This window comes from Myotis davidii, unplaced genomic scaffold, assembly GCF_000327345.1.
Source record: "Myotis davidii unplaced genomic scaffold, ASM32734v1 scaffold8, whole genome shotgun sequence".
NCBI lineage: Eukaryota > Metazoa > Chordata > Mammalia > Chiroptera > Vespertilionidae > Myotis > Myotis davidii.
The window spans coordinates 2,059,860-2,068,335 of NW_006299520.1; positions in this window are offsets into that span (position 1 = coordinate 2,059,860).

Consider the following 8,476-nt stretch of genomic DNA (forward strand, 5'->3'; position numbering starts at 1 on the left):
AGGATGTAGAGACTTTTAAAGAATTTAGGAATTTTAATTGCAGTCCCCTGGGACACTTGTGGTCAAGTGGGCCTGTGAACAAAGAGGTCACTACAGGCATACGGCTTCCTTGCCAGGATTATAATAATTAATTGTAAATTTATGGAGAATGTTCCTGCAAACTCTTCAATTATTCATACACCGTGGTGTGTGGTTGGGAGGAGGGTAGATGAAAAATGGATGTTTTCTTGGCAAGTTATGACTGGGAGACTTTCCTGGTGCACCAGAACAAATCAGTAGCATATCTGGATTCAGAGTTCAGTTGTGTTAGATATTTTAACAATAAATTCTCTCCATGCCAGATTTAACTGAGAAAAAAGTGATACATCTCCCAAAACAACAATGTTGAATACTGGGTATATGAATTTATTGTATTTATTCAAGTTCATAAATGTGATTTTCTGCTTCCCTTCTCTGCAAAAAATATTCTGATATAACTAAGTTTGCTTCTGTCAGAGCCAGCAGCAAGAGCACCGCACAGCTCTGCTGGTCTGACTGGCTCTGAGTGTCTGTGAGTCCATGTATTCTTCTAAATTCTTCCTCAAACCCGGCCCACTGTACCAACTGTTGGGAACTTAGTCCAAGTTCCTCCTTTATCCTCTGCTCACCAGTTACAGGTCGATTCTCAGTGGCGGGGTAGACGGAGAAGCCATGAGAGGTTATGGGTCTATAAAAATGAGGCTTTATTGCTGAAGCCAGTGGCCATATAGCTATCAGACAAGAACAGTCCTCACAGCAAAGTCCATACAGGCAGGCAGCCGGACACTGACTGGAGCACATATATCTTTCCCATAAAGTAGCATCAGTCTCTGTACCCACAGCTGTTATCTGAGGAACCACATGCTGCCTCCTAGACTCACCGCTGCACATCGTAGCGGTACCTGAGCTCTCCGGCTCAGCAGCTTCTCCTGTCCCTCCTGCCCAGCTGCTCTCAATCCATACTCCAGCTGGCTTCTTCTCACTCCAGCCTACTCCAACGAGACTGGTCAGTAACCTATTTTTGCACTATTTAGACAAAGAAGGCTGCGTGTCAATAGTTGCATCAATCACATTGGCTACTGTAGGGCACAGTGTACTGTATGGCCTTGCACCCGCTCATGGTCTCTTGGCCTGATTAGGATTCCCAGGCTCAGAGTCCTTGAACATCCCATGTAGGCTCATGCCCAGAGCGGCGTTTGGCCATTCTGGTGTATTGATGACAAGGCCTCTGTGCTCCCACCGGCCTTGACTATCCAGGGACCTGGCATAGTTCCCACACCTTCCTTATATTATATAAATAAAGTTCTAATTGGATATAACATACCATAAATAATTGAAATATTTTGCTTTTCTTTTGGGAGCCATTAGAAATATTGGCTTAGACAAGGCCATCTTAAGAACTATAAGTTTCTGGTTCCTTCAGAAACTCCTAATTACCAGAAACCACCTGTGTCTTGCAATTTGGCCAGCAGTAAAAAGACAAACTGCCCCCACACAGCTGCTAATCACACCTCCCCACTGATAAGCACACAGCCATCCGAAGGCCGGCACTAAATCACGCATCTTCCTTCCTTCCTTCCTTCCTTCCTTCCTTCCTTCCTTCCTTCCTTCCTTCCTTCCTTCCTTCTTCTCTTTCTTCCTTCTAGACATTTTTTGTCACACATATTTTTATTTACAGACTTGGGATCAAATTGAACATATAGTTTCCTGCTTGTATTTTTTTTTTTTATCATTCATTTACACTGTAGGTATTTTGTGTATTGGGCCTCTAGTATACAGATGAGTCTTTAGTCCTGAAATAAAAGTCATATACATATGATTATTATATATTCAGAAATATCTTTAAATTCAAATATATTTATTTCAATATTTAGGCAAACCTGAATTATGATGAAATTGTCATATGCTTTCCCTTACTTGAATAAATATGAATTTAAGAGAATAAAATGATCAGAAGTCATACCAAAGAAGCTCAAGGAAATGGAAGAGCATTAAATGCAGGAGGAGTGAATAAACACCAGAGCTCGATAATTGACAGGTTAGTTTGTACAGAAGACAAAAAGAAAAAAGAAAATAAAAGGCAGAAACTAATTACAGATTTTATTTTTTTATTTTTATTTTTTACTGTTAATCAGATTATTTATTCACTTGATTTTTAGATTCACTTGTTGATAGATGTGTATTTGTTGTTCATAATTTGTATCTTTACCTTTTTCTTCTTCTTCCCCTTCTTAAAGGATACCTTTCAGCATTTCATATAATACTGGTTTGGTGGTGATGAACTCCTTTAGCTTTTCCTTATCTGTGAAACTCTTTATCTGGCCTTCACTTCTGAGTGAAAGCTTTGCTGGATAAAGTAATCTTGGTTGTAGGTTCTTGGCATTCATCACTTTGAATAGTTCTTGCCACTCCCTTCTGGCCTGCAAAGCTTCTGTTGAGAAATCAGCTGACAGCCGTATGAGCATTCCCTTGTAGGTAACTAACTTCTTTTCTCTTGCTGCTTTTAAGATTCTGGATTCTTTTTTCTTGTTGCTTTTGTGGTTGGGTGTTTTTTGCTTCTTCGTATTTTAAATCTTTGCCTTGATTCTTGCGATCCTCTGGTCTGCTGTTGGGAGTCTGTATAATATTCTTTATTTCAGTCAGTGTATGCTTAATTTCTAGTTGGTTCTTTATCACAACATCGAGAATCTCATTAGATTTCTCTCATCGAGGATCTCACTACATTTATTGGCGGTCTCACCAGTCTTTTCTAGGGCCTTATTAAATTTATCGGTGGCTTCTAGACAGTTCTTTAAAGACCTTAAAAGTGTGGTTTTGAATTCTATATCCAACAGTTTGCTTTCCTCCAATTCTGTTGTTTGTGTCCTGTTTCTTTTTCTCAGCATTTTTTATGCTTCGCTGTGTCGATAGAGGGCCTTTCTGTGCTAAGTGTCCCAATTACCTGAGGTAGACACTCTTGGTGCACCCCCTTGTGGGCTTTGAGCACAGTCTTGTTGTAGTTAATCCTTGATTATTGTAGTTATCACTGTGAGGAATTGACCTCCAGGCCAATTGGCTGTGAGAATCAGCTGTGTCTGCAGTGGGAGAACTTCTGTCCTGGAGACACCCCTCTGGGGCTAGACTTGCTTCGATGGGGCTTTGGTGTTCACTGAGTCTGCCCCCTGAGTGTGTCTTTTATGGTTCCATGGAGCTGCAAACTGAATGGTCCCACTCTGACTTCTGGGCTTCCTGGCTCATGGATCTCTAGGGAGGTGCTAATCTCTAATTACAGATTTTAAAGTGGAAACAGTAGGAAGTATGTTAGTCTCATAAATGAACTTGGCCTTCTTTTCCCTTCTTACTTAAGGCATAGGGTAACACAATATTTATTCTTACCATTTATGAACATGGAATATCTTTCCATTTATTTGTGTTTTTTTTCAATTTCTTTCATCAAAGTCTTATAGTTTCACTATAGATATATTTTGCTTCCTTAGTTAAATTTATTACTACATATTTTATTGTTTTGGATGCTATTGTGAATAGGAAAGTTTTCTTTATTCCCTTTTAGATATTTCATTGTTAGTGTATAGAAATGCAGTTGATTTCTGTGTGTTGATTTTGCATCCTTCAACTTTACTGAATTTATTGATTAGTTTCAACTAATCAGTTGGTGTTTTGGTGGGGTATTTAAGGATCTTATATTCATTAAATTAGGTCATCTGCAAACAGGGATAATTTTACTGTTTGGATGTCTTTTGTTTCTTTTTTCTTTTGTTATGCTTGATCTAGTTAGGACTTTGAGTGCTATGTGATGGGGGCAGTTGGGCTACCCATTGGGTTTTGCAGTGATGAAAGCTGCTGAGTGTGTCCACAGTGCTGGTCACTGTGCACCACCGCTGTGCCTACAATGTGGCTGCTTTGGTAGCTTCTGCTTTCCTTCCTTGTTCCCAGTTTCCTCTCTATGTTTCATCTATACTTGTCAGGCTGAAACTGAAGCAAGGAGTTTGTGTGGTTCCTGGAAAGGCTGGGTAAGCTGGAGCTCATCCCACTCCTCCATGGTGAGGGGAACTCTTCCTGGGGGGTTCATTCTTGGTGCTGAGCAGGCACAGGGAAGCTCTCTTCCTCCTCTTAGCGTGTGGTTATTCTCAAGTTGTTTGTCTCACTGTGTCGCTACAATCTCTTAAGTGGACTTCAGGGTTCTACTAGAGCTGTTCTGCTCATGGATTTGTGTCTCATTGTTTGACCTTTTGTGGAGGGATGAGGCTGGGGTCTCCTGTTACCGTTTTGGTCATATTTTACCACTCGTTGGTTTAAATACACCATCTACTTTTCAAAATAAGGAGGATTTGAGAATGCTGAAGAGAGAGTTGTGCAAGGATGAGGGTGGGAACACTGAAAACACTGCACTGAGTAGTTAGCATCCATTGGGATCTGAGAATTTGATAATTTACATGTTAGTGAAACTGAGGTAGGCTATCAGGAGGGGCCAGGACTCTGTGACTAAAGATATTCCTCTTGGTGTACAACAATAGTGCTTTAGTATTTGTGAAGGCAACTTTCTATCTGACCTTGGCAATGCCATTTCTCTAAACCCTCCCTTCAGAGTTTAGATTTTATTCAACCTGAAGAGGCGTAAAGAGGTTTGCAGAAGTTATGGTTAATCATGTGTTTTTTAAAAAAAATATATATTTTATTGATATTTTAACAGAGAGGAAGGGAGAGGGATAGAGAGTTAGAAACATTAATTAGCTGCCTCCTGCACACCCCCTACTGGTGATATTCCCACAACCAAGGTACATGTCCTTGACCGGAATCGAACCTGGGACCCTTCAGTCCGTAGGCTGATGCTCTATCCACTGAGCCAAACTGGTTAGGGCTGGTTAATCAAGTTTTAACTTCCCTTTACTCTCGTGAAGGCTCAGTTGAAAAAAATACATAAAGGTCTGAAATAAAGTATTTGCTTTAATTTTGAAAAAAACTGTCTTAGATATTGTGTCATCAAAGCTCAGTTAGCCTTCTTAATAGTGAGCTGGGCCAGCTCAGCAGATACAATAGAGAGGGAGAGAGAGAGAGAGAGAGAGAGAGAGAGAGAGAGAGAGAGAGAGAACTAAGCTTTGCATGCTCACTCTCTTCTCCCAAAGTTACTCATCAGATAGCTCCTCCTCTTCCCTTAAGTACAACATTAAAACATCACAGAAGTGCTCCTCTAGTAGAAAGCTACTCTTTGTAACCCAAGGACAGGAAGACAGTTGCCCCTAACTGTTCCTAGCATCCACCACATGTTTCTTACCTCTCTGTCCTTACCCATGTTATTTCTGCCTGAAATTGTGTGTGTTTTTCTGCCCTCTTTCCTGGAACATCTGCTACTTAACTTTTTTCCTGAGCCCTCACCATCAACTTCTTACTGCATCCAAATCTGGGTCAGATGTTCTCTGGGATCCCTGTCATAGCACATTCCGCTCTCTCATCTGTATTCTTAGTACTTTTTCCTAGATAGAAAGTTTAATCACGTTTATATAGTTTATCATTATATACCTAATATCTTCCATTATGCTGGTACATAGTGGGCAATCAATAAACATTTATAGAAATAAAACCTGAAAGTGAAATTTCATGCAATTATTGACTTCTTTACATGAAGGTGACTCAAATTAATGTTCTTTATGACAAATGTTTCATCTTGCGGTGTTGAAGTTGTCCTGAGTTTGAATCCTTGATCCACCTTAAGAGGAAATTTATACCTTAGGGGTGTATATTGGAAAAGAAGAGATTGTTAACATTAATGATCTAAGCTTTCACTCATTATTAGAAGTATAAACTCCACTATACTTCCAAGATCGCAGATATGCCAAACAGAGATATAATGGAAACCAGCTCTCCTACATCTTTTAAGCCTCTAAAGATAGCTTTAAACATACCCTTGCTTACCTTTATGTATGACTGAGAAGGGAGTGTAGTTTTCAAATGTCTAATTGGTTTTGCCCTGTATGATAGTTCTCATCCTGTAAGTCAAGCAACCGATGTGGGGTTTGTGCCGATTACCAAGTATGACTATTTTAATTACATATTTGGTGACAAGGCAAATGACCACTGTATGGGTCCATAGACCCAGACAACTCTGTTTTATTATCTGGTCTCTGTAAGCTGCCACTCTGATGATGCTTTGGGTCTCCAGGTACCAATGTCAACTTGAGCTCTCTGTATGATAGTCTTAAAGTAAATGACTGTAGATACCCTGGGAAGAACTGTGAGGAACATAACTGTACCCTTGCCGTGGTATTAATGGGTCATTCCTTTTGGAGATGCAGCCCCTCACTCAACAGGTTCTGGTTATGAAAAATAGCTCAAGTCTAGAAGCCATATGTCTTTTTATTGTGATGACTTCTTTCAGCATTCTGATAATTTATTTTGCCCATTGCTGCAACTATAACTGCATCTATAACTCTTTCTAGCTCAGGCACCACTGGATGCCAATTCCAACTTTGCCACTCATTAGGATAATTGTATCTGCCTGTCTTATGATTATAAAGTGTCACCATCTGGTGATTTTTGTCTTTGTTTTTATCATTCCCATGGCTATCAGCCCTGCCCTACAGAGAAGAGCTTGCACCCTTCTCACTAGTGCATTCCTTATTGCTTTGGGAGACTCTGGACTGAAAAGGAAAATTTGGTGGAATCTGGAGGAGCTGTGCTTCCAGATGCTGCCCCAGGCCAACAGGTGAACCAGCAGGTGAGCAACATGTATTTGAGCTGCAACATGCCTGGCCCTAAGCCAGTGATGGCGAACCTTTTGAGCTCGGCGTGTCAGCATTTTGAAAAACCCTAACTTAACTCTGGTGCCGTGTCACATATAGAAATTTTTTGATATTTGAAACCATAGTAAAACAAAGACTTATATTTTTGATATTTATTCTATATATTTAAACGCCATTTAACAAAGAAAAATCAACCAAAAAAATGAGTTCGTGTGTCACCTCTGACACGCGTGTCATAGGTTCGCCATCACTGCCCTAGACCAACTTTCAGAGCATAGAACAGCTACTCTTTGACTTCTGACTTAAAATCTCATGAAAATTTCTCTCGAAGCCAATCCTGACCTGGAAACAAACAAAGGAAAGAATTATGAGAAACATGGCTTCAACTCAACTAATTTGGCACAGTACAAAGTCACAACAACTTCCATTGCGTTTTGGGTCAAATTGTCTTATTAAAAAGAATTCTATATTTCAGTTACAATAGGCTAGAAACAATATCCAGTACCATGGAAGGTATAATTGTGTTGGTATCTTATCCTGAGAGCTGCTGTTTCCCTCTGTCACCGTTTTATTTATTTAAACATTTTTTTCTTTTCCCCTCTTTTTAAGCAGGGATTTTATTACTGATTTTATCAGAGATTACTAGAAGAGCATAGGTAAAAGCTTCCTTACTTTATCTTTATTATCTATTACAACTATAACATCCCACTACCTCTGCAGTTTCCATTATCTGGTGAATATAATGTTTAAATAAAATATACTCATTTGTATACCTTTTTATGTCAAAAAATATAGAAAATCACATTTGGTCAGATGACTTTCTTAAGGAGGGAGGACTTTCTTAAGAGGATGCAACATCCTCTCCATTTCTTCCACTTCTGTGAAGCTGGCCTGTTTTCCTGGTCAACCCCATTGGAAAACAAATCAAAACAAAACAAAATATAATAACCGCAAAGTAGAAATGATACAAATACCCATCAACTGATGAATAGATCAACAAAACTGGTATATCCATATAAGGGAATATTACTCAGCCATAAAAAGAATGAAGTACCAAAACATGTACAACATGCATGAACCCTGAAATATATCTTACCAAAAAGCCAGATAGAAAATTTCTTATATTATTTATATACTAGAAGCCCGGTGCACAGGTTTGTGCACCAGTGGGATCCTTCGGCCTGGCCTGCAGGGATTGGCCAAAACCAGCTCTCCAATATCCCCTGAGGGTTCCCAGATTGTGAGAGGGTGCAGGCCAGGCAGAGGGACCCTACCGGGACCCCATGAATCCTTGCACCGGGCCTCTAGTATGCATATAAGATCTTTGGTTAATCTTCCCCACTTCCCTCTGAGGTTCATCAGTCTGTTCCATGTTTCCATGTTTGTAGTTTCTGCTCCTGCATTGAGCATCTGCCCCCTAGTGGTCAGTGCACATCATAGCTACTGGTCGGCTGGTCAAACGGTCAGCTGGTCGACCAGTCACTTAGGCTTTTATATATATACTAGTGGCTTGGTGCACAAAATTCATGCATGGGGGAGGGGGTGTTCCTCAGATCGGCCTGCACCCTCTCCAATCTGGTTCCCCTCAAAGGATGTCTTACTGCCAGTTTACAGGGATTAGGCCTAAACCGGCAGTCGGACATCCCTCTCACAATCTGGGACTGCTGGCTCCTAACAGCTCACCTGCCTGCCTGCCTGCCTGCCTGATTGCCCCTAACCAC